The following is a 26,702-nucleotide window of genomic DNA, read 5'->3' as shown; positions in this document are numbered from 1 at the left end:
GTCTGTGAGGGGAGGGCTCCTGCCTCATACTGGGAATGAGGGGCGATCAACAGGTTATCTCAAGTGCTTATATACAAATGCACAAAGCCTTGGAAACAAGCAGGGAGAACTGGAGGTCCTGGTGATGTCAAGGAATTATGACGTGATTGGAATAACAGAGACTTGGTGGGATAACTCACATGACTGGAGTACAGTCATGGATGGTTATAAACTGTTCAGGAAGGACAGGCAGGGCAGAAAAGGTGGGGGAGTAGCACTGTATGTAAGGGAGCAGTATGACTGCTCAGAGCTCCGGTACGAAACTGTGGAAAAACCTGAGTGTCTCTGGATTAAGTTTAGAAGTGTGTGCAACAAGAGTGATGTCATGGTGGGAGTCTGCTATAGACCACCGGACCAGGGGGATGAGGTGGATGAGGCTTTCTTCCGGCAACTCACGGAAGCTACTAGATCGCATGCCCTGATTCTCATGGGTGACTTTAATTTTCCTGATATCTGCTGGGAGAGCAATACAGCGGTGCATAGACAATCCAGGAAGTTTTTGGAAAGCGTAGGGGACAATTTCCTGGTGCAAGTGCTAGGGGAGCCAACTAGGGGGAGCGCTTTTCTTGACCTGCTGCTCACAAACCGGGTAGAATTAGTGGGGGAAGCAAAAGTGGATGGGAATCTGGGAGGCAGTGACCATGAGTTGGTTGAGTTCAGGATCCTGACGCAGGGAAGAAAGGTAAGCAGCAGGATACGGACCCTGGACTTCAGGAAAGCAGACTTTGACTCCCTCAGGGAACAGATGGCCAGGATCCCCTGGGGGACTAACATGAAAGGGAAGGGAGTCCAGGAGAGCTGGCTGTATTTCAAGGAATCCCTGTTGAGGTTACAGGGACAAACCATCCCGATGAGTCGAAAGAATAGTAAATATGGCAGGCGACCAGCTTGGCTTAATGGTGAAATCCTAGCGGATCTTAAACATAAAAAAGAAGCTTACAAGAAGTGGAAGGTTGGACATATGACCAGGGAAGAGTATAAAAATATTGCTCGGGCATGTAGGAAAGATATCAGGAGGGCCAAATCGCACCTGGAGCTGCAGCTAGCAAGAGATGTCAAGAGTAACAAGAAGGGTTTCTTCAGGTATGTTGGCAACAAGAAGAAAGCCAAGGAAAGTGTGGGCCCCTTACTGAATGAGGGAGGCAAGCTAGTGACAGAGGATGTGGAAAAAGCTAATGTACTCAATGCTTTTTTTGCCTCTGTTTTCACTAACAAGGTCAGCTCCCAGACTGCTGTGCTGGGCATCACAAAATGGGGAAGAGATGGCCAGCCCTCTGTAGAGATAGAGGTGGTTAGGGACTATTTAGAAAAGCTGGACGTGCACAAGTCCATGGGGCCGGACGAATTGCATCCGAGAGTGCTGAGGGAATTGGCGGCTGTGATTGCAGAGCCCTTGGCCATTATCTTTGAAAACTCGTGGCGAACGGGGGAAGTCCCGGATGACTGGAAAAAGGCTAATGTAGTGCCCATCTTTAAAAAAGGGAAGAAGGAGGATCCTGGGAACTACAGGCCGGTCAGCCTCACCTCAGTCCCTGGAAAAATCATGGAGCAGGTCCTCAAAGAATCAATCCTGAAGCACTTAGAGGAGAGGAAAGTGATCAGGAACAGTCAGCATGGATTCACCAAGGGAAGGTCATGCCTGACTAATCTAATCGCCTTTTATGATGAGATTACTGGTTCTGTGGATGAAGGGAAAGCAGTGGATGTATTGTTTCTTGACTTTAGCAAAGCTTTTGACACGGTCTCCCACAGCATTCTTGTCAGCAAGTTAAGGAAGTATGGGCTGGATGAATGCACTATAAGGTGGGTAGAAAGCTGGCTAGATTGTCGGGCTCAACGGGTAGTGATCAATGGCTCCATGTCTAGTTGGCAGCCGGTGTCAAGTGGAGTGCCCCAGGGGTCGGTCCTGGGGCCCGTTTTGTTCAATATCTTCATAAATGATCTGGAGGATGGTGTGGATTGCACTCTCAGCAAATTTGCGGATGATACTAAACTGGGAGGAGTGGTAGATACGCTGGAGGGGAGGGATAGGATACAGAAGGACCTAGACAAATTGGAAGATTGGGCCAAAAGAAATCTAATGAGGTTCAATAAGGATAAGTGCAGGGTCCTGCACTTAGGATGGAAGAATCCAATGCACCGCTACAGACTAGGGACCGAATGGCTCGGCAGCAGTTCTGCAGAAAAGGACCTAGGGGTGACAGTGGACGAGAAGCTGGATATGAGTCAGCAGTGTGCCCTTGTTGCCAATGGCATTTTGGGATGTATAAGTAGGGGCATAGCGAGCAGATCGAGGGACGTGATCGTTCCCCTCTATTCGACACTGGTGAGGCCTCATCTGGAGTACTGTGTCCAGTTTTGGGCCCCACACTACAAGAAGGATGTGGATAAATTGGAAAGAGTACAGCGAAGGGCAACAAAAATGATTAGGGGTCTAGAGCACATGACTTATGAGGAGAGGCTGAGGGAGCTGGGATTGTTTAGTCTGCAGAAGAGAAGAATGAGGGGGGATTTGATAGCTGCTTTCAACTACCTGAAAGGGGGTTTCAAAGAGGATGGCTCTAGACTGTTCTCAATGGTAGCAGATGACAGAACGAGGAGTAATGGTCTCAAGTTGCAATGGGGGAGGTTTAGATTGGATATTAGGAAAAACTTTTTCACTAAGAGGGTGGTGAAACACTGGAATGCGTTACCTAGGGAGGTGGTAGAATCTCCTTCCTTAGAGGTTTTTAAGGTCAGGCTTGACAAAGCCCTGGCTAGGATGATTTAACTGGGACTTGGTCCTGCTTTGAGCAGGGGGTTGGACTAGATGACCTTCTGGGGTCCCTTCCAACCCTGATATTCTATGATTCTATGATTCTATAAGTTTTTCGCCTTTCTCTGTAGCATGGGGCACAGGTCACTTGAGGGAGGATTCACTGCTCCTTGACATCTTTATACCATGATTTGAGGACTTCAATAGCTCAGACATAGGTGAGGTTTTTCGCAGGAGTGGGTGGGTGAGATTCTGTGGCCTGCATTGTGCAGGAGGTCAGACTAGATGATCAGAATGGTCCCTTCTGACCTTAGTATCTATGAATCTATAAGTACTACAGTGCAATCTCTTTATCATGAAAGTGCAACTTACAAATGTAGATTTTTTTTTATTACATAACTTCACTCAAAAACAAAATAATGTAAAACTTCAGAGCCTACAAGTCCACTCAGTCCTACTTCTTGTTCAGCCAATCACTAAGACAAACACATTTGTTTACATTAACAGGAGATAATACTGCCCTCTTCTTATTTACAATCTCACCAGAAAGCAAGAACAGGCATTTCAATGGCACTTTTGTAGCTGGCACTGCAAGGTATTTATGTGCCAGATATACTAAATATTTGTATGCCCCTTCAAGCTTTGGCCACCATTCCTGATGACATGCTTTCATGCTGATTATGCTCGTTAAAAAAAATGTGTTAAATAAATTTGTGATTGAACTCCTTGGGGGAGAATTGTACGTTCCCTGCTCTGTTTTACCCACATTCTGCCATATATTTCATGTTATAGCAGTCTCGAATGATGACCCAGCACATGTTGTTCATTTTAAGAACACTTTCACTGAAGATTTGACAAAACGCAAAGAAGGTACCAATGTGAGATTTCTAAAGATAGCTACAGTACTCAATGCAAGGTTTAAGTATCTGAAGTGCCTTCCCAAAGCTGAGAGGGATTAGGTGTGGCGCTTGCTTTCAGAAGTCTTAAAAGAGCAACACTCTGATGTGGAAACAACAGAACCCAAACCACCAAAAGGAAAATCAACCTTCTGCTGGTAGCATCTGACTCAGATAATGAAAATGAACATGCATCGTCCGTGCTGCTTTGGATTGTTATCTAGCAGAACCCGTCATCAGCATGGATGCATGTCCCCTGGAATGGTGGTTGAAGCATGTAGGGACATGTGGATTTTTAGCGCATCTGGCACATAAATATCTTGCGACGCCGGCTACAACAGTGCTATGAGAACACCTGTTCTTGCTTTCAGGTGCCATCGTAAACAAGAAGCAGGCAGCATTATCTCCTGCAAATGTAAACAAACTTATTTGTCTGAGTGCCTGACTGAACAAGAAGTAGGACTGAGTGGACTCAAAAATTTTCATTGTTTTATTTCTGAATGCAGGTTTTTTTGTACATAATTATACATTTGTAAGTTCAACTTTCATGATAAAAACAGATTGCACTACAGTACTTGTATCATATGAATTGAAAAATACTATTTCTTTTTTTTTACAGTGCAAATACTTGTGATGAAAAATAAAATATAAAATGAGCATTGTACATTTTGTATTCTGTGTTATAATTGAAACCAATATATTTGAAAATGTAGAAAACATCCCAAAATATTTAAATAAATGATTTCTATTATTATTTAGCAGTGTGATTAATCGAGAGTAATTTTTTTAATCACTTGACAGCCCTATTGTGTACCAATGCCTTCTACTGGATACTGAAGGAAGAAGCAAAGAAACAGAGCTAAAATCTGAGCATTCACTTGGCATGTGTCCAATAGAAATCAGAGGGTGGCCCCATCCATGAGCTCTAAAGTTGCATTATATAAAACTGAAGTCACCATGTGCAACTAGAGATAACTGACTGAATCCAACAAGAAGCTACAGAATCCTAAGTGTGACCAACTCCAGGACCAGCCATGAGGAAAGGACTTCCCCCATTCTCGGGTAAGAAGATAAGAAATGGTGAGATTTCATTTCAATTATTGTATTTCTCCTTCTATTATTTAAGGTAAGCAACTGTAGGTTATCTTGCTAAGTCTACACTCTTCAGTGAAACCTCAGGTAAATTCTAAATTTTAGATTTTAACTCCTTTATAAGTCCAAGCAAATTGCCCGAAGAGAGATTGATAACTTTAAGCAATTGCATTTGATATTCTAACATGAGCCCATTTGATGAGACCAACTCATTACACAAGTAACCACAGTCTTAAAAGTTCCTAAAAGCCAAGTTAGTCTTTGGAAGTATGATATATTTATTAGGTTCTTAAGAATTGAGACTTGATGATGAGAAGTAAATAAAATAAGAAATCTTGGTAATTTGCATTGTTCCATGATAGAACTACTGAGCCTGAACTCTAATCTCTGATAATTACTTGAAAGGCTGCATTCATTGTATGTTTAGTACATACCTAGAACATTAGTTGTGTCTATAGTTGACTCTTGAACTTTTGATTATATACTAAAGTAGTTCTGGGTGAATTAAAATTGTTGGTTAGTTAAGAATAACCAACAGTGGTTATCTCATTAGGGTTCTATATTGGCTATATTGTTACCCAGGGTTCTTTCAACCCAAAGCTCTTGGTAACTTTTACTCTGTGTGAGGTGGTGTCAGAAATAAATCAGGGGAGACACGGCCCTCTGACCAATAGATAGCTGGCACAAACAGGACAACACAAGAATGCTTTCACTTAAAGCTAAACTTTATTTAGTCTCAAGCACTTACACATGTCTGCAACAGGTTAGTAAAACACCCCAACTCTTGCTAATTACCAAAGCTGAGTGTGGCTCTCGAGTGACACAGTGGCAGGCTTCCGGTGGCCACATATTCCATCTGCTCTTGGGGATTGTAAGATGTATCCAGAGGGAGAGTCCAAAAAGAGTCCAACTACCTCAGACTTTTCCCCCTATTTATACATTAGTAATAGAATAACATGTCCCTTAAAAAAAACTTGTTAAGTAAGCAGTTTCAATGATCAAGCCAGAGGTTCCTTCTGATTATCGATTAACCAGGTGTGGGTTTTTTCCAGAGTTTGCAGCCTTGAGACATTCCCAGGGCACATCCAGCTCTTCTAAAATACATGTATCAGCAACTTCAACACAATTCTTATCAGGAAGGATGTGGGGTCAAGCTGCCCTTTCTGGGGCACCCAAATCCCTCTCCCCTCCTGCCTTGGTCAAACAGACTGCTGAATGGCCAATTTGCAGCCTGCTGGCTTGGCTGCTTTTAGCAATAAGCCGTAGTGGTTTCAGGCACTTTACTGGTTTGCTAAAGTCTCCCCATACAATATTGGTTTCTATATTGGCTATAACACTTAACTGGCAAACCTAGTTTGTTAGATTTCATCCCCAAAATCTGACACATTGGCAAATTTATAAAAATCAATCCACCATTTCATGCTTACTCTAGGTACTCATATAGCCTCCTTTCCCAAATAAGGGAAAATAAAAATTTCTCTCTTCCTTCCTTCCCTGCCAATAGGAGAAATAAGTGCTTTAATGTAGGACTGGATTTGGGAGGCAAGACTGTATGGAGGGACAGCCATGATGGTGAACCTTTTACATTTAGTTGTGGTGAGGTTTGTGGTCATTCTTATCTTATCTGGATGTGTGTTTCATAGTTTAGATCCTGCACTTGTGAAAGTTCTGTCTGAGCTCAAAACACTCCTTCTATTGGTCAATAATTTCATTGATCCAGTGGACCATAATTGTTTTAGGAGATCATGGTCATGAAAGGTGAGAAGGACTCTCAGGTAGCTGTCGCCAATTCTGTGGCAAGTTTTGAATATCAGGACATAGATCCTAGATTAAGCTCTGTGGGGAGGGAGCCAATGCAGATAATCAAACACTGGGATGAAGTGGATGCTAAGTAGATGGACTACTGCATTTTGTAACAGCTGGAGGTTTTTTTTAGTGTGTGGCTTCATTGCTAGTTGTAACAAATTGTAATAATGAAGCCTTGAGTTCACAAATTTGTGGATCACTGTGGCCAGATCTGTGTCCCAATACAGAGTTTTTTTGTTTGGTTGGTTTTTTTTTTGCTGTGGTGCATGTTGTTGTTTTGTATGTGCTGCATGGGCATCTGGTAGCGGTCTCCAAAAGAATGCCAAGGCTATGGCCAACTGAAACGGAGGGTAGATGTCTTTGCAAATGGGACATAGTATCAGAGATAGCCAGTTCCTCAAAGTGCTTTCCTCTTCTCACCAATATCACCTCGGTCTTGCCAGTATTCAGCTTTAGCCATCTGCTCTTCTTCCAAGTACCATTTCAGTTAGGTATTGAAAAATTGGGTGATTATGGTTCTGTATTTATTTGACAAAGATATATAACTGAGCATCATCCATCACCACTTGTTTTGTCATTATCTTTCCCCTTTCGGAGAGAGCTCAGATAACATGGGAGAAATGACTGAACTTTGTGTTGCTTTGCAGGTGAGAGCATTGGAGGCCAAATAACAGTTACCTATAACAACCCTGTAGATGTGGCCTAAGAGGAGAGATATGAGAGAGTTTACATGTGACTGGGGGAGAGTATTAGATGATGCATGGTACCAAATACCGTGGGGGGGACCAACAAGGGGAACAAGTATGTACTTGCTTTGTCTATGGACAGGACAAAATTCCACCAGAGCAACAAAAGTCATGTCTGTACTATGCCCTGGCTTGACGAAGGGGTTCAGCATATTAGTAGCTGCCAGGAGGCATGAGACACTGGTTTACTAGCTCCTGAGTAAGATTGCTTAGAAACATAGCTGGGACAATGCAGGGTATTTTGAGACCTCAGAGTTTTTTTAGCACCAGTTGAATTATTGCATGTTTTAAAGCGGGCTGCAGATTCAGTTCATAAAACTAAGTGTTGACAAGTCTTAGTAGGGGTCCCAGGTCTACTCCTTTACTCACTGGAAACAGCAGGAATCAGAAGTGGTGTCTCTGATTGCCATCTGTTCCTCACAAACAGCAAATTTCAAAATGCAACCAGGCCCTATTCTCTAATAACTCATCTGGAATGACAAACATGGAAAAGGAAAAAAAAAAGAGATGATGGAGCGGAATTAGTCCTACAACCTTCAACTCAACAAAACTGGGAAAGGATCACTGTGCCAAGACATGCTGAGAAATGTCAGAGATGGAGCATAGCAGGTACTAAGGGAAGAATATTTTTCAGAATGGGTGTGCTTCCTACTAAAATAAAAAGGCTCCATATATTTCAAAGGAAACTTTGCAGAACTGAGACACATCAGAAAAACCACAACAAGGATTAACTAAAAGATTATTTTTTCTTTGTGGCACTTAACATCTCTTTTGAGCCACTTCTAATAGCAGGTGAGGTATTGTATTTTATATAACCATTGTTTCCTAGCAACAATCTGAAATCACTCTTATAATCCCTTGAAGGAGGGCAATATCCAGGGCTCTCCTAGTTTAATAACCAGCAACATAAATGTCAATGTTGATTACTTTTTTATGGTATATTACAACTTCTTTGTTTATTTTGCTAACTGTCATGCGAGTTTCACTTTCTGAAAAGAATGAAGATGTTCCCTAATTTACATTTTTTATTTTGTGAAAACTACTCTCCTATTAAACTCCTTTATACTTTGCTACTTCAAGCAAATCATTATCATGCCCACATGTATCATTTTAATCAAAGCCTACTGTTGCTCAAACACCGTAGTTTCCTAAGTAACATTATTTGGGAAATTTCCCAAAATCATTACTCGGTATATCCTTGCTTCAGCAGCAAAGCAAAGGACAGCAAAGTTTGGCACTTGGTTCATAGTCAATGCTCATCTCAATACCTTTAGTTGAAAACACTGGACTGGATGTTTTATGAATACATGCTCTCTTGGAAGCTTTCAGTATTCTCTTATTTTGAATGCATTAGAAATACTGTGTCAACAACTTCGTTTGTGATGTTTCTGATTACAGTGCCAGCAGAGATATGGATGAAAATTATAATAAGCTAAAAATGGGGGAAATCACTTTGTGCAACACTCCAAAACGTATGTGGTAAAGTGTTATTTGGCAAAGAGTTGGGGAAAATTCTATTTTAGCCAGTTTGCTTAGTCCATCCATAATTCTACCTGGGGATCACAGCCCAAAACACCACAAAGGCCACCTACATAGAGACAAAGTTTCCACTCTCTCTGTTTAGCCAATGAGATTCCCAAATTTACTATGTTTCTGGATACTTTATTCCACATGATGCTTTACTCTAAATGTGTGGCTAAAGGGTGCAATTCTGATTTCACTTTCACTAGTGTAAATTACAGTAACAACATTAAAATCAATGGAGTTAGATTGGAATAAAATGGTACCAGAATGTGGTCCAAAGTCCTTATATTGAACCATGGTCTGCTCTCAGCTTCGTAGGTGACATCAGTGGATTTACAGTCAAGTAATGGCCATCAGAATCTAGCACCTTATATTCTAAATACAAAGTTCTCATCTCTTACATTTTGACTATTCATACATTTTGCTAAGGAGATATTTCAAAGAAGAAAATAACAAGTATCTCTGTGACACCCTGGCACCCCAATATTCACCACTGTAATGTAATTAGGATATGTTTTGTTCAAAGTATGCCTTGTGAGGTATCATTCTAAAAGTCTTGATCTGCTAGACATTAATATCTCACGGGATTGTATGTGCTATCATCGTATGTGAAGTTATGATGTTTGGCTATGTGTGTGTTACTGAAACATGTTGTGAGGTTGAAAATACCCATAAGTGGCCTTTCAGGTACAACAGTAAAAAGGCCAAACAAACAATGTTAATGGGTCATTGAGGAAATACACACAAGCACAAGGACTACCCCAGGCACCGTGTACAATAGAAGCCTCTCAGAGATAGCACTACACAATGGGAACTGTTTGACACAAGTCACAGCAAAAGAGCTTTCCAGCAAGTGGGAGGAAGATATGAAAGGGAGAAATTACCTCATGATGTTACCTGACTCTACAACACCACACCTGGAAACACCTGAGGAATAGGGGCTGAACTGGGGGAAGTGATGGTCCCAGGCTAACGGGATTTCTAGCCTGTATATGAAAACCTGGAAAATTCAAGCTGCAGAGCCAAGACAGCTGGTGCCTTAAGAATCCACCAGCCTGTTTATCATCAGGGTATTTGCTAATTCATATCTTACCTATCTAGTGTGTTACGCTCAGTTTGCAGTTTTGCTTATTTACTAGGTAGTCTGCTTTGATCTGTTTGCTATCACTTATAATAATTTAAAATCTATCCTTTTGTAGTTGTTAAACTTATTTTATGTTTTAATCAAAAGTAGTGAACTTTGACTGGAGTGCTTGAGGAAAATCTGTTTGGTTACCACAAGTGTGCATTGTTCTCTTCACATCGAGGGGGAAGTGGACCAGGTATTTAACCTGTATACTGGCCAGATTTGACCAGGGCAGGATGGTACTGCTCTGGGGTCCCAGAGAACCTGGTGGTTAGAAAGCTTGTGTGTAACAGCAGCTGGGTGTGTCCCTACTTGTATGAATGCTGGTGAAAGTGAAGGCTGGAAGGTTTTGCAGCTTGCCACAGCAGTACAATGAGAGAGGGAACCCAGGCTGGTGGGTCAGGGGGCTCAGTGCTACCCCAGTTCCAGGTGGCACCTCAGGGGGAACCCATCACGATCTCATCCACACCTGAAAGACAAAGAGGTTCTTTTTATTATACATTGGTCTGTATGCTTAAAATACACTTCAGAACAACTCAGGGAGACCCACATGGACAATACTTCCATAAAAAAAAAATGTATGGGTGAGAACGTGTAGAATTTTCATTGCTTTCAGGGTTTTTTTAAATTATAAAACTGCTGAGGATATTCCCTCTACTTCTATCTTCAAGCTTTTCCAGTCCATGACAAATCTTATTGGGATCAGTCTCAGGACACTCTTTCTACTTCCTTCAGTTTTATTTTTTGCACATAAGATCTTTATGTCTTGCTTTAATCATTTTCTTTGTTAGTATTTTCACATCATGCTAAACAATATCTTGCTACAGTTTTATGTCACATGATGGCATGCTACCAAATGACAAGACCCTCACTGAATTCACATCTATGAAAGTCAACTTGTAGGAAAAAATACCTTGGAAAGGATAGTGATCAACATCACTTGCTAGATAAAAGATTAAAGTTTTAGTCTCCGACTCCCCCCAAAGGGAGATGTGGAAGAAAACAGGTAAATTAAATGTAATGTGTCTTTGTCCATCCCCTGAACCACAACAAAACTGAACCTTTTCATAGGCTCAATTATAATTTCATACACCATAGGTGCCTGTCAGAACTGGTGATACTGTTGACACCACCACCTTCTCCACATCACCCAGGCTTACAGGTAGGTGTCATCTTCAATTTCTCCCTCTCTGTCTCCCATCCACACTATCCAAATCTTGCTTACGGCAAACTGTTCTTCCCCCAAACACATCCACCCAGTCTGTCCAAGTAACTTCTAAAATTATCAATGAATGAGCAAAATATGACCAGGTCACCCCATCTCCAAATACCTTTCACTGACCATCTTGTACACTGATTCAAATGCAAAGCTGTCCTCATTACTACAGAAGTCTGTCCCAGTCGACATCTTGAACCTTCTATCTTATCACATCCCCTCATTGCCCACTCCATCCCAACAGCTCCAGCAGCCTCACTGCAACATTAGCTTCTCACACTCCACTCTCCAGACCTTTTTCCATGCTGCTATATATTCTCAGAATAGCCTCTATTCCCAGTTTGAAAAGCGACTGTCCTTTATATTACAAAAAAGGCAGTTCCCCGGTCATAAATAGCTGTCAGCAGCAAAGGGCACATAACCTTGGGCATGAATGAAGGAGGCAAAGAAAGCTGCCAAGTGAGAAATTTGGATATAGCCGCAAGAGTTGGAGGTTTCTAGGAGGAAATAATGGGAGAACAGAAGGTAGGGTCAGAGTTTTCCAGAACCTTCTTAGTGAAGCTACAAGTACCTAATATGCTGTGTTTTATAGATATCTTGAATATTCTCAGAAGTTCATATCTTGAATTTTGTTTTTTGTTGTTGTTTTGCTTGTTTTAAGTTGTATGTTCTAACATTAGATACAATGAGAATTTTCCCTTTCCACCTGGAATGTAAATAGACTATTGCAGGAAATACAGAAACTAACTGGAAGGTTGCACAGTTAGTAAAAATAGAGGATATACATCTATAAGCAGATTGCTTCTTGAGTAAGAATCTAACCACCCTTTGTTGGATCAGGCCAGCATGCTCTGTATTTCTCTGAGGAGACAAATCTTAACCATAAGCAAATCTGAACTATCCTACTTTTGAGACTAACAAATTTATTTGGACATAAGCTTTCGTGGACTAGAACCCACTTCATCAGATACATGGAGTGGAAAATACAGGAGCAGATATAAATACATTAAAAGATGTAAGTTGCCTTACCAAGTTTGAGGTCAGTCTAACGAGACAATTCAATTGACAACAGGATACCAAGGGAGGAAAAATAACTTTTGAAATGGTAATGAGAGTGACACATTTCAGACAGTTGACAAGAAGGTATGACTAACAGTAGAGGGAAATTAATATTGGGGAAATTAGGTTTAGGTTTTGTAATGACCCACCCACTCCCAGTTTTTATTCAGGCCTAATCTGATGGTGTCTGGTTCACAAATTAATTTCAGTTCTGCGGTTTCACGTTGGAGTCTGTTTTTGAAGTTTTTTTGTTGAAGAATTGCTACTTTTATGTCTGTTATTGAATGACCAGAGAGATTGAAGAGTTCTCCTACTGATTTCTGAATGTTATGACTCCTGATGTCAGATTTGTGTCCATTTATTCTTTTGTGTAGAGACTGTCTGGTTTGGCCAATGTACATGGCAGAGGGGTATTGCTGGCACATATCACATTGGAAGATGTGCAGGTGAACAAGCCTCTGATAGCGTGGCTGATGTGATTAGGTCCTACGATGGTGTCCCTTGAATAGATATGTGGACAGAGTTGGCAACGGGCTTTGTTGCAAGGATAGTTTCCTGGGTTGGTGTTTTTGTTGTGTGGTGTGTAGTTGCTGGGGAGGATTTGCTTCAGGCTGGGGGGCTGTCTGTAAGTGAGGACTGGCCTGTCCCACAAAGTCTGTGAGAATGAGGGATCATCCTTCAGGATAGGTTGTAGATCCTTGATGATGTGCTGGAGAGATTTTAGTTGGGGGCTCTAGGTGACAGCTAGTGGAGTTCTGTACTTTCTTTGTTGGGCCTGTCTTGTAGTAGGTGACTTCTGGGTACCCTTCTGGCTCTGTCAATCTGTTTCTTCACTTCACCAGGTGGGTATTGTAATTTTAAGAATGCTTTATAGAGATCCTGTAGGTGTTTGTCTCTGTCTGAAGGATCGGAGCAGTATTTTATGCTTTGTTCTTGTACATAGCTGACAACTCTATAACTTGCAATCATGCTATACCTATATCTTTACAATGAATTCCAAGTTTTTCCTGTGCATTTATTTCTGACATTGGTGGCAACAAAATACAAAAGTATTAGTCAGTTTAAGAAGATGAGGAACATTCTAAACGTTTTCCAAGGTAACAAACACAATGCAGGTCCAGATCATAGAATGGGTTAGCAGCCAGAGCTCTTTTTTTATATCAGCTTTCCCACAAGCAGGAGGTGAGGGTGGGAGGAAATAAAATTGCAAGGATAAGACAGTTTTTATTGAGAACTTTATTTTCCATAGCCACCTTAGTCACTTGTTATTTGGCTTCAAGATTTAAGTTAGTTTTGAAACTTGAAATTAATCTTGAAATTAGGGATAGGGGCCCAATTTAGCCCCACCTCAAAAATAGTGGATTTGTTTATTTTTATTTTTCCTGGCAGTCCTAGAAACAAAGGCAAGAACTACTTTCAAACAACTTCTTGTTGCATAGCACAGGCTTCAATCCAGTTAGACTTTTTGATAAATTAAGCTGACTCTGGAAAAAAAAAAAGTTAGAAAGGAACACCAAATTCTCCCATCTCTACTGGAAACAATTTCTTCTATCAGCATAGTGAATTATTAATATTTATCTTGCAGTTATGCCAAGGGCCCTATTGTGCTAAAAGCTCATAGTGAGACTATTCATTTGCACGACTATACATACAATAATTCTATATATGCCATTTGATGTCTGCATTCAGGTTTGGACTCAAAAACAGGAATTTTGCCCAGCTAAGGAGTCAGTAAGAACTGCACAATAGGGCCCAAATTTCTTAAATGAAAACATCTCTTGCTTTTCCTGTTTTCAGAGTGCTTGCCAAAAGACAGCACCTGACTGTGCTTATAAAATTAAGAGTACCTTTGGAAAAAAAAAATCTATTCGCTTATTTGCTCCACCCATTCTTTAAAGGGTGTCAGAAACATTGCTTTGTTATCCATGTACCACTTTTGCCATCTCCTGTATATCAGCTTTACCTCAAAAGGGACAGATATAAAGTTGTAGAATAACATTTAACAACTTTCTTTGTCAGATAAAAAGATGGAAACTGACAATTTTTCTCTGTTGGAAAGTGCTGTTTTGACAAAAAAAAATTAAGTCATATCAAGTGAAGAAATCTTATTTAGGAAAAATGGGAAAACTGTGAGGTGAGGCTGAGGGGGTTGACAGCAGCCCAGGCTATGTGTCCACAACCTTGTCCACAACGATGGCATTTGAAATGGCCTCTGGTGCCACAGACACTAATATCAGAGATACCTTGACCACTTCCCCATCTAGAATTTTGAGGTGTCATCCTGGCTACTGTACCCTGCTGCAATACTGGTCCCTCCAGTTGCCCCATTCTCTCATGGCTCTGTCTCTCTTCTTGGACTAGTCCAGTTAGGCCCTTCACTGCTTCTAGTATCACATTATCCAGGGTACTTCTGAGTGGAGGCACCTTTGGAGCAGCATGCACAGTGCCCTCTGACAGGGCAGCTTGTTGCATGCTGTTTATCCTCTGGGCTGGCATATCTATTCTACCCTGTGCTCCTCTCCAGGGACAGCTGCTGCAGTTCTCCTTGCAGCTGTTGGAATGTCATGTAGCAGGGCTGCATAGGGGCCAACCTGTCCTGCACATCTTGCTCCCCGATGCCCTACATCAACTGCTGTCTTCTGCCGTCAACTTATAGTCCCAATTTGGGAAGGATGGCCCTCTCGGAGCTTCTCCTCTACTTCCCGCACTAGGGCCTCTAACTCGATGGCATAGGATGAAGCTGTCTTTCTAAGGCATTTCTAAGGTGTCTCTCATAAAAGTCTGCCATGGGGTCCAGTGATAAATGGCAATCACTGTACTCTGCTCTAAGCTCTTCAATAGCTCGGGCTGGTAACTCTTCCTGAGGTGGCAGGTTAAGGATTAATCTATGGGGGCTCCCAGGTATCTGAGGGTGGGGAATTTCAAAGGCTCAGGAATGTCAGTGGCTGCTAGCAGTTACTGTATATCTTTTATCCAGTCTTCAGTCTATCCTGCAATCTGCACCACCACTGACCACAGGAACCCCACGGATTTGGTGCTGTGCAGGGAGGTATGGCATTGCCATGTTCCTCCCCAAGATTTCCCTGCCCCATACCTTCACCCTTAGTAGCAGGAGTCTCCTGGCTAAAATGCCCATTGGGGTGGGTGTGGGGGGTCTCTATATTCACTGACACCAAACCAGGGTGAGGCCAACCCCTGTGGGTTCCAAAATGTGAATCCATGCTGTCCTGGTTCTCTGATGTGGCAATTTCCCTACTGTGTGAGCTGATCCTGCTTTAAGGACAGGCAGGAGTTACCAATATGAGTTACTGTAAGGTGAAGCCAGGCTAGAGGCTTGCCAAAGTTAGTTTGTTTATTTGTAGTGAGGGGGAACTGGGCTGTTTCTTATCTATAGATAGTGAGAAGAGCAGCAGTTTTTGGCAGTAGCAGAGGCAGCAAGGGTAAATGCATGTTAATATTTCCTATTTTATTTATTGAGATTACTTCTAGTTATATGCATTAACAGCAGTTCAACTGTATTAAATATAGCTTCTTTCAGAAAGAGAGACCATTGCCTTCCAGACAGTAAGGTGTGTTGAATATCAATTTGCTGGATCATATTCACTCAGAATACCAAGACACCATCAACCTTGCCTCACTTTTCATCTTTATGTAAAGATGATGAATGAGTCTCAGTCAGGCACCTGGATGCATACAGTCAGTGATGTGGCACTTCACAAGAACTCATATCCTTAGAGAGATTAATATTCTTCTAATAGGAATCAAGTATGCCCTGCTGGCTCCACATTTCCATCTACACTCTGCTTCTCCCATTGTCCCCATGCAGATCTCCCATCTTTTACCCCTATGTCCTGTGCTAGGTCTTCCTAATGAAGTCACCTTCTCCAAACTCCACTTCCCCAAACTCCTTGATGGCCCCACAGAATCTGTGGATAAGATGGTAACACTTCCACCCCAGACCTGTAGAAGACCTGTAATTACTGCAGCTTAGCCGTAACTAACTAGAGCTGATCAGAGGATGACAGCTCCACTTTGGCTTTTGTTCTACAATAGAACCCCCACTCCCCCTCACATTCCAGGAATGTGCGCACACATGCATACTCCTGTCAGTATCACCCCTGCACCTCTGAATAACCTGGTGGTTAGAGCACTGGCATGGGATATGAAAGACCCAGGTCCAAGTTCCTGAATCAGGCAGAAGAGGGACATGCATGACATCAATGCTGGTACCTTACTCAGACAGCTGGCAAGCCTGTGCCTCTCTCAACTTCCTGAGCAAAGTTTAGCAGGAAAAGATCTCCACAAAATGTTTTGGATTCAACACAAACAGTATGTTTTGCCAAAGTTTCATTTTGATGAAAATATTACAGCCAGCTCTATTAGTGAAGCCCTCTCACTTTCTGCTTGAGAACTTGGGAACATTGGAGACCACTGGCAAAGACAAGAAGAAGCTGATAAAAAGGAGAGTCCAGAGGCAGGTGCTTTTCTGGCATCTGTCCCTAAAAGACTCCCACAAGTAGAAGTGAAGGTGAATTTTCGAAAGAGGATTGTGAAAGGAGGATTGGCTTGGGAGGAAGGTGCACGCTTAAAGGAAGAGGCCTTCATAGTCAGATAGTTTGATTACAAGTTCAGCTTTTTAATCAAACTCCAAGCCACGACGGGTACCACCCTCACTAATATTTGCATGTATTTTTGTTACATTAGGTCAAGTAACCACTTATATGTTGGTATTTACACATTTTTCCTTTTATTCTGTTCTATCCCAGAAGCAGGGCAATTATTGTTTAACTGATAAAAAATGATAGCTTGCAAACAACAGGTGTTAAATATTCCATAATTCTACCGTCATATATGCAAAGCCAAAGCTAAACCAGCAATTTATTGTTACCATTGGATACACAGCAAACATTTTGCAAAGCCAAAATTTCTCCCTGGGTTTTAGTTAGTTCCATACCACTCTCCTCTTACTGATGTCTGCCCTCCCACACCTAATATGACTGCAGGACATGTGCATTTCTCTCTCTTAATCTCCAGCATTTTTCACATGGTTCCAGCTACAGGCTCTGCCCTGCAAGTGTCACCTAGGATTCCCATCAACATTTCATTGACATAATTGGGGTTTTTGACTCACTCAAAACTCCCAATACATATGAATACAAGCTTGGATTGTAATATCTTTTTAGAGGAGAGATCTTGTCTATGGGTTTATAATCTCAATCTTGAAAACTAACTTTAAAACTAAGCATTTGTTTCCACGAGAATTTAAAAAAAAATCTATTCCATTCAAGCTTTTTCAGTTTCTCGTAGCAGGACTTCTAACCAGTTGTGACATCACTGTAAACCAAAAAAATCCTAAACAGATTCTAAAAGACCTCATCCTCTTGCAGCAAGAAGTGTGGTTTATTTGTGAGGGTGTGGTCCAAGGTCCAGTGTGCTTTAACAGCAGTTGTGGGAACGACAACTACAAACTGTGACATGTTGGGAGAACTTCCTGGTTCCTGCCAGGATCTACCTTCTGCTCCCCCAGCAGGAGGTCTCAGCACTGACTGAGCCGGGAGCACAGAGCGGGCAAGCAGAGAGGAGGCTGCTGGACTGTAATGCTGTTCTACGTTCTTTACAGAATAAAGCCTTGTTCCTGGTGGTTTATCTGAGTGGGGTTTGTCTGGTCTGAGGTGAACACACACTGACAACACAGAGCACAAAAACTAGCCTCAGGCCCAGTTTCCCAAAATTGTGCGGGGGTGGGGGCACTACATTTTTTAAGCTATTGCTGCCATGACTCTGACAGGGGAAGTTTTGGTCTTTTTTGGCACACACAGTAGGGAAGCTGCCACACAAGACAACCAGGACAGCATGGATTCACATTTTGGAACCCACGGGGGTTGCCCTCACCGTGGTTTGGTGTTAGTGAATATAGAGACCCGCCCAATGGGTGTTATAGCCAGGAGACTCCTGCTACTAAGGGTGAAGGTATGGGGCAGGGAAATCTTGGGGAGGAACATGGCAATGCCATACCTCCCTACACAGCACCAAATCCGTGGGGTTCCTGTGGTCAGTGGTGGTGCAGATTGTAGGATAGATCAAGGACTGGATAAAAGATATACAGGTTTCAGAGTAGCAGCCGTGTTAGTGTGTATTCACAAAAAGAAAAGGAGTACTTGTGGCACTTTAGAGACTAACAAATTTATTTGAGCATAAGCTTTCGTGAGCTACAGTTCACTTCATCGGACACATTCAGTGGAAAATACAGTTGGGAAAGATGTACAGTATCTGCTAGCAGCCACTGACATTCCTGAGCCTTTGAAGTTCCCCACCCTCAGATACCTGAGTGGGAGCCCCCATAAATTAATCCTTAACCTGCCACCTCAGGAGGAGTTACCAGCGCGAGCTATTGAAGAGCTTAGAGCAGAGTACAGTGATTGCCATTTATCACTGGACCCCATGGCAGACTTTTATGAGAGACACCTTAGAAATGCCTTAGAAAGACAGCTTCATCCTATGCCATCGAGTTAGAGGCCCTAGTGCGGGAAGTAGAGGAGAAGCTCCGAGAGGGCCATCCTTCCCAAATTGGGACTATAAGTTGACGGCAGAAGACAGCAGTTGATGTAGGGCATCGGGGAGCAAGATGTGCAGGACAGGCTGGCCCCTATGCAGCCCTGCTACATGACATTCCAACAGCTGCAAGGAGAACTGCAGCAGCTGTCCCTGGAGAGGAGCACAGGGTAGAATGGATATGCCAGCCCAGAGGATAAACAGCATGCAACAAGCTGCCCTGTCAGAGGGCACTGTGCATGCTGCTCCAAAGGTGCCTCCACTCAGAAGTACCCTGGATAATGTGATACTAGAAGCAGTGAAGGGCCTAACTGGACTAGTCCAAGAACTGACTGTTCTCCAGAGACAGAGCCATGAGAGAATGGGGCAACTGGAGGGACCAGTATTGCAGCAGGGTACAGTAGCCAGGATGACACCTCAAAATTCTAGATGGGGAAGTGGTCAAGGTACCTCTGATGTTAGTGTCTGTGGCACCAGAGGCCATTTCATATGTCATCGTTGTCGACAAGGTGGCCACATAGCCCAGGGCTGCTGTCAACCCCCTCAGCCTCACCTCACGGGGCCAGGGCAAGGCAAGGCATCCTCTTTCAAATGCTAAATCATGACACTAAGGGGCAAGTGAATAGTGTAGAACTGGTGAGAAGTCTTCAGTAGCATCAGTATGCAAAACTTCCCAGTGTACTCTACCAGTTGCAACCTGGCATCTTGGGCTCTTGGGGCCCTTGAACAAGGAAATTGTGGACGTGAATGGCATCCTGTGCAAGGCTTTAATTGATTCAGAGTCTCAGGTCACAACTGTCAGAGGATTTCCAGAGAAACCAACTTACCATGGGAAAATTGCATCCCGTGCCTGTAGATATCATAATAGAGGGAGCCGGGGGCCAAGGAGTCTCCCATCAAGGAGCAACCAAACTATATTTAGCTTTTCTTGGCCGAAGGTACAAGGGAGTCCCACCCTTGTGGTGCTTGGGATGAAGTACTGCCAGGGATTCCCCATGTTTTTAGGGACAAATGTCATCCATTCCAGTTGGCAGGATTTAGCTAGCCAGTGGGGGAATCAATTCCTGGCCTGCCTGAAAGGGAAGTCACCAGCCCGGTCTGCAGCCTGTAAGCAAGTGATCTCTCGCCAAGAGAGGCCATCCTGGAGATAACAAGATGGGCTGCTTGCCAGTGTAAGAGCTGGAGAAGGAAGATGTGTACCTGTGAAGGCCCCCTGGGGTACAGGATGGGGACCATGCATGTTGAACATGGGAAGGCTTATATATTTATCTGCTGAATATAGGACAAATAGCTGTAATAAAGAGGAACCAGCATCTAGGCACAGCTTCAGTAGTCTACAGCATGGGTTTGCATAAGCAGCAACTTAAAATATTCACCAGGACAAGAACTGAGGGAAGTGGTGCAGGTTGATGCTGCTGTGCCAGAAGTGGACTGTGTCAGGCAGCTGTGCAGGACCCGGCTCAACTGAAGATATTGGAAGAATTGATGAGGCGGAATGCAGACATATTCTCTCAAAATGATCTCTACTTCTGCTGCACTTCAACAGTCAGGCCTGAGATACCCGATTGATACCATTCCCATGAGGCAACCCCATCGGATAATACCTCCAGCACAATACCAGGAGGTCCGCATTCACTTGCAGGGGATGGCAGAGGCAGGAGCAATCAGTCCAAGTCAAAGCTTCACCAGTGGTGGTGGCAAGGAAGAAAGATCATTCTATGTGAGTGTGTATTGACTACAGACAGCTGAATGCTAAAACCACTTGTGATGGGTTGGATCACAGAAAACCCCTTGGGAACTGCCAATTGATGTACTGAGACTGTGTCTAACCCGTTTTTCTTGCCAGCCTGGGACTCCAGAACCTTGCCAGTTTGAGCCAGATATGCTACCCTGCTACAAACAAAGACCCAGGTCTGAACCAGGTCCCCCAACAGCGGCTGGCTTAACTGAAAACAGCTTAAGAAGTGTTCCTGTCTCTAATACTCAGATACCCAGCTCCCAATGGGGTCCATACCTCAAATAAATCCATTTTATCCTGTATAAAGCTTATACAGGGTAAACTCATAAATTGTTCGCCCTCTATAACACTGATAGAGAGATATGTACAGCTGTATGCCCCCTCAATATTAATACATAGTCTGGGTTAATTAATAAGTAAAAAGTGATTTTATTAACTACAAAAAGTAGGATTTAAGTGGTTCCAAGTAATAACAGACAGAACAAAGTAAATTACCAAACAAAACAAAAAACACACACGTCTAAACTTAATACAGTAAGAAAGTGATTACAAATGAAATCTCACCCTCAGAGATATTCCAGTAAACTTCTTTTTACAGACTAGCCTCGGTCCAGCAGTCACTCACACCCCTGTGGTTTCTGTCCTTTGTTGCCGTTTCTTTCAGGTATCCTTTGGGGATGGAGAGGCTGCTCTCCATGGAGTGGGGTGTCAAGTCAGACAATTCTTTTTTTCTTATTCCGATTGGTGGGGACATGGCAGCAGTGGGTGTCATCATCTTTGTTGTAAAATAATTCTTTGAGGTGGAGTTGTCAAAAGAATTCTTCTAAGTTCTCCACATGTTAATGCAATATTCTGTGGTGGGGCAGAAGTTCAGTCCCTTGGAGAGAATAGATAATTCAGCTCCAATTGGGGGTAGTGTTTATAGGTTCATGATATTGGGGTGCCATGTAGTGTCCCTGTGGTGTGTCATGGTTTCTCCTGGGAGTTGGTATTCCATGAGTTGTGCAGTTGTAGTTGGTTGCATTTTTTTGGGGTGTTGGATGACTGTCAAGGCTTTAAAAAAATAGTTGTTTTGAGTTTCCCAAATGATCTTCAGGTAGGTATCCTAGTATTTTCCTTCCAGTGTGTGGAAGCATGTGACGACTTCTTGTTTGAGGTGGTCCCTCATGAAGCATGTGAAGTGCAGGAAATGGTCCCTGAGTTTTTCTGAAGTCCTTCTCCATAACTTTTCAGTGTATTTAGAGTTGTACATAGTCGTCAGAGGGTTAGAGATAGTGTGTACTCGGGGGATGATGTTTTCCTTCTTGCATTTACGCACAAAGTAGGTGTTGCTGTTATGTTTGGTTTCCTTCTTCATGTTGTGGATTGTCCATTTCAGATGGAAAAATTTGTAATCTTTTGTTGTTTGCAAAGTTGTAGCTATATTGGTCCCAGGATAGAGAAAGATGAGGTGGGTGAGATCATATATTTTATTGGATCAACTTCTGTTGGAGAGAGACAGACAGACAAGCTTTTGAGCTACACAGAGCTCTTCTTTAGGTCTGGGTGTTGTCAGTTGTTGGCTGCATTTGCTGTACCAGCTCTGCACAGACAGCTGACTCAGCAGACCTTGATCAAACTGCCCAAAAAGACCACAGACTCAGTTCAGTGGCAAAGGCACTTGGCCAGGTTTATTGTCAATGAAGCATAGTCCTAGTGTCCTATATCTGGTATAGATACACTAACACATGAATGGGCGTTACAATGGACTCAGCTCAGGAGCAGTGGGACTTTTTGTTCTCCCCCTTCAGCTGGAAAAAGACACCCCCCCGCGTGACCCTTTTATACACCACTACAAACAAGTTACATATTGCCCCTCTGACGTGGTTAGTTACCACCCTTTACCTTATACATGTTGGTTTGATCAAAACATCTCTATCCATCATCCTGAAGGATTGGTATGTCCCTGTTATCTTCGGGGAATGTGTTTACACCATACCCTGTATCAGGGTGCTTTGGTACTACCCTTCTGAAATGTGTTTTCCTGAATACTTAGTGCAAGGGTGCCAACTGGGAGGGGAGGGGGTTGCCACCCTTCCCCCCCCCCCCGTTACATACAGGAAGTGTGCTCCCAGGTGGCACTCCTAACTGCACAGAATTAATGTGGAATGTGAGTTCTGCAGAGAGAGGTGCTTCTCCCAGCTTGTGCCCCTGGGGCTGGGAGTCAGTGTTTTGTTTACAAACAGAGGCAGGGTGATGAATATAAGAAAGGGCTGGTAATTAAATTAAGGATCTGGAAGTCATTAGATGAACCTGTAAAACAGGAATCCCTCCGAGGAAGGAAAAGGGGTGTTGAAGAGACAATGCAGAGGACTCTGCTATTTTTTTTCTAAGCCCTCTGAGCCACCATGCAGGAATAGGATTCGTCTTTCCACAGTCCAAATTTGTGCTGACTCAGGCCTGCCGACAGCAACTCCAGGCCCCAGGGTTGTCCCTGGGGCAGAAGTGTTGAATCAGTCACTTCCGGGACCGACTGCTGGGTTGGCCAATCGTACTGGCCGGAGCCCCCCTCCCCATCCCAAGTGTGGGGCCCAGAGCGGTCAGCACCCCGCACATGCCTAGGAGCCCTGCATCCCACCCGGGTGATTTAAATCGCCCGGCCCCTGGGCAATTGCCCCCTTAACTCCCTGCCCCAGTGGGCCTGGCTGTACTACTTCCAGCTGCTCTTAACTGACCTTGAAAATTACAGTCCAAGAGCAATTTCCAACTTGTTTGAGGAAAAAACAGGGAAGCCTGCTCTAGAACATTGCTTCCCCTCAGTTTTCATAAGCCTCCTAAATTATGAGAGAGGACTGTCAAAAATTATATTGAAAATAAATCATAAGCCATAATGTCACCTTTGAGCATCCAAGATAACATGGCCCTTGAGAAACAATGGAAGGGGAGAAAAGATGATGGGGGGGGGACTTACAATATTTTCTTAAGTGACTCAAACCCCTAACCTTTTGCATCAAGAACAGACATGATGTTTTGTGCTGATGGACATATGTTAGCTGTATGGTAATATCTTTTATTGGACCGACTTCTGTTGGGGAGAGAGACAAGCTTTTGAGTTAGAGCTCTTCTTCAGGTCTGGGAAAGAGACTAAAAGCCTCACAGCTAAATACAAGATTTAGCATAAGTAGTTTGCACATATGCGCACTGTTCAAGGTGAAGTGGCCCATTAACATGCCTGTAGTCATTAGACAAAAAGAGGGTTTAGTGGGTTACAGATAGTTGTAACAACAAAGAAACCGGATTTTTACTTAATACCATGATTTTTTAAAGTGTGTAGCAAAGTTATGAGTAAGCTCCCAGGCTCATCATTTGTAAGTGTTGTGCAGATTTCCTCTGAGGAAAAAGGCTGATAGATCACAGAGTGATTGCTTTGTGAAGCAGAAGAAAAAAAAAGTGTGTTCAGCCAGAGGTGATAGGGTGTTTTTGTCCTTTATCATTTTCCTGTGGGAGTTCATTTGAGAATGCAGTGATTGGTTTCACCCACAGTTATTATTGGCCATTTAGTGCACTTGAGATACACCACATGTTGTGATAGGCATGTGCAGGATCGATGGGATCTTGAAAGGTTTGTTGTGGGGGGGTGTTGATGATTGTAGCAGTGCAGAGATGTCTGCAGGTTTTGCATCTATTGTTCTGGCAAGTCTGGCGCTGCTTTATGATGGTGTCCTGCTCTTTTGGAGCCAAATCTCTCTCTTACAGTGTCAGTTCAGTCCAGAATTTAGTGACCATTAAGAGGGAGATTTAGCTAATGTTTTTGCTGAACTGTCTTCAGCTGAACATCTTCAAGTTCGACAGAATCCTGAAGAATCCTCCATTACAACTCATTGTCTTGGTCTTCAGAAAGTAAAACAACACCTAGGATTTTGAGCCTCTTTTAGCCTGTCCTCATGGTACTTACTGCGATTTATTTTGCAACAAGATGTTTATTTGAACAGATGAACTTTTAAGAGCTTAGAAAAATCAATGAATCCAATTAGATTCAAGGCACATTAGTAGATCTGTCAAAAACAGATTCTGATCAGAGCACAAGTAGCAGTTTAACGTCAGTGAAAGTAATTTGTGGCAGAGAACCAAGGGACAAAAAAGGTGACTAAAATACTTTTCCCAAAGCAATGAGCATATGTTGGCAGTGTAGACACAGCCTACTTTCAACGCTAAAACTTTTGTCATTCAGGGGTGTGAAAAAACACCCCCAAGACACAAAAGTTTTAGTGCTGAAAAGTGCCAGTATAGATTGTGCTTTATTGCCAGGAGCGCAGCTTGTTTGGGGGGTTTGTTTTTGTTTTCTTAATTGCTGGAAGAGCTCTCCCCAGTGATAAAGTGTGTTTACACTGCCCATGTCACAGCGCTGCCATGGCCATGCTGTAACGTGGGTAGCGTACTCATACCCTTAGTTTGCGAAGTGGCACTTGCAGGAGCCTAAGACTAGGGAGACCTGGGTTCAAATCCTTCCTTAGCAATAGGTTTCTTGTGTGACCTTGGGCAAATCACTTGAACTCAATAGGAGTTAAGTCCTTTGAGGATCTAGACCTTAGTCTTTCTGTGCCTCAGTTTCCCCCTTTGTAAAATGAGAATCATCGTACTTTTCTACCTCAGATGGATATTGTGAGGCTAGGTAAGCTACTATTTGTGAGATGCTCAAATACTATGGCTGAAATCATAGTAGGAAACAAAGTTACCCATACTGTTTTATAAGGGAAATAATTATGTAGTAAGCCTCATCAATAGAAGCATATTGCTATAGTACTTGGAGCCACACAGGGAAGCCAGCAATACCTATCTGTATTTAAACTTGTTGCTGAGAACTGTAAAGGATTTACCATTACTTGAAAAGTCTTCAGTATCCTTTCTTGTTATAATAGCAAGTTGGCAACAGTTATTACATAGTGTCAGAAAAAAACTAAGTACAAAAAGTTGGGAAAAGATCTCATGTATTGGCACCCTGGCAAACTTGACGTGACATACAAAGACTTAAAAGAATTGCCTACGGGGCACCTGTGCTAAAGCACTTCAATGTCAAAGAACCAGGTACTGTGTCAATAGATGCTTCCCTGGAATAAACTGTGTCAATAGATGCTTCCCTGGAATAAACGGTGTATTCCTGCAAACTAGGGCTCCTGTTTATGTTGCTAAAGCTCTGACAGCTACACAACAGAGCTATGTTCAATTTAAAAGGAAATGCTGACAATAATATTTGGCTGGACTAAATTTCATCAGGAGGAAAAGTAACTGTGGAAATGGACCATAAGTCTTGAGGCAATTCTTAGAAAAAAATCTTTGTACAGTGCTTCACCCTGGATTCAAAGATGGTTGCTAAAACTCCATAAATATCAACTGGATTTGGATACAAACTATGTGGCAGAGAGCCAAGGGGCAATTGTTGATGCTCTATTCAGAACATACATGTTGCATGGCAAAGGAGCAAGTTCAGTGAAAGTGGATGTTGCAAGACATCTCATCATGTCATCTTATTTGCCAATTCAGAACAGAAATTGAAGGAATTTCAAGCAGCTACTGCAAAGGATGTTGTCCTACAAACCTTAAGACAAGAGACCAGAAGTACCAGAGGATATTTGTGCTTATTAGTCATATAGAGAGAGAGGAACTAAATGTGCCAGGTGGACTTGTCTCTAAAAGTGACATAATTAAATGACTGGCAAGGACTGGTGACTGAAGCATGAAGGGGCATACAAATGTTTAACATATCTGGTATGAAAATACCTTGCAATGCTGACTACAAAAGTACAGTGTCACCTGAAAGTGAGAACAGGCATTCACATGGCAAACAAGAAACGGGCAGCATTATTTCCTGCAAATGTAAACAAACTTATTCAGCCAATCGCTCAGATAATAAGAAGGAGGACTGAGTGAACTTGCAGGCTCTAAAGTTTTACATTGTTTTGTTTTTGAATGCAGTTATTTTTTGTACAGAATTTTACATTTGTAAATTGCACTTTCATGACAAAGAGATTGACTACAGTACTTGTATTAGTATTTCTGTTCACCTATCTTGTTTTTTTACAGTGCAAAGATTTGTAAACAAAAATATAAAGTGAGCACTGTATACTTTGCATTCTGTTGTAATTGAAATCAACACATCTGAAAATGAAGAAAACC

Source organism: Dermochelys coriacea, chromosome 3 (genome assembly GCF_009764565.3).
Source record: "Dermochelys coriacea isolate rDerCor1 chromosome 3, rDerCor1.pri.v4, whole genome shotgun sequence".
Lineage (NCBI taxonomy): Eukaryota > Metazoa > Chordata > Testudines > Dermochelyidae > Dermochelys > Dermochelys coriacea.
Note: the sequence above shows the minus strand (reverse complement) of the source record.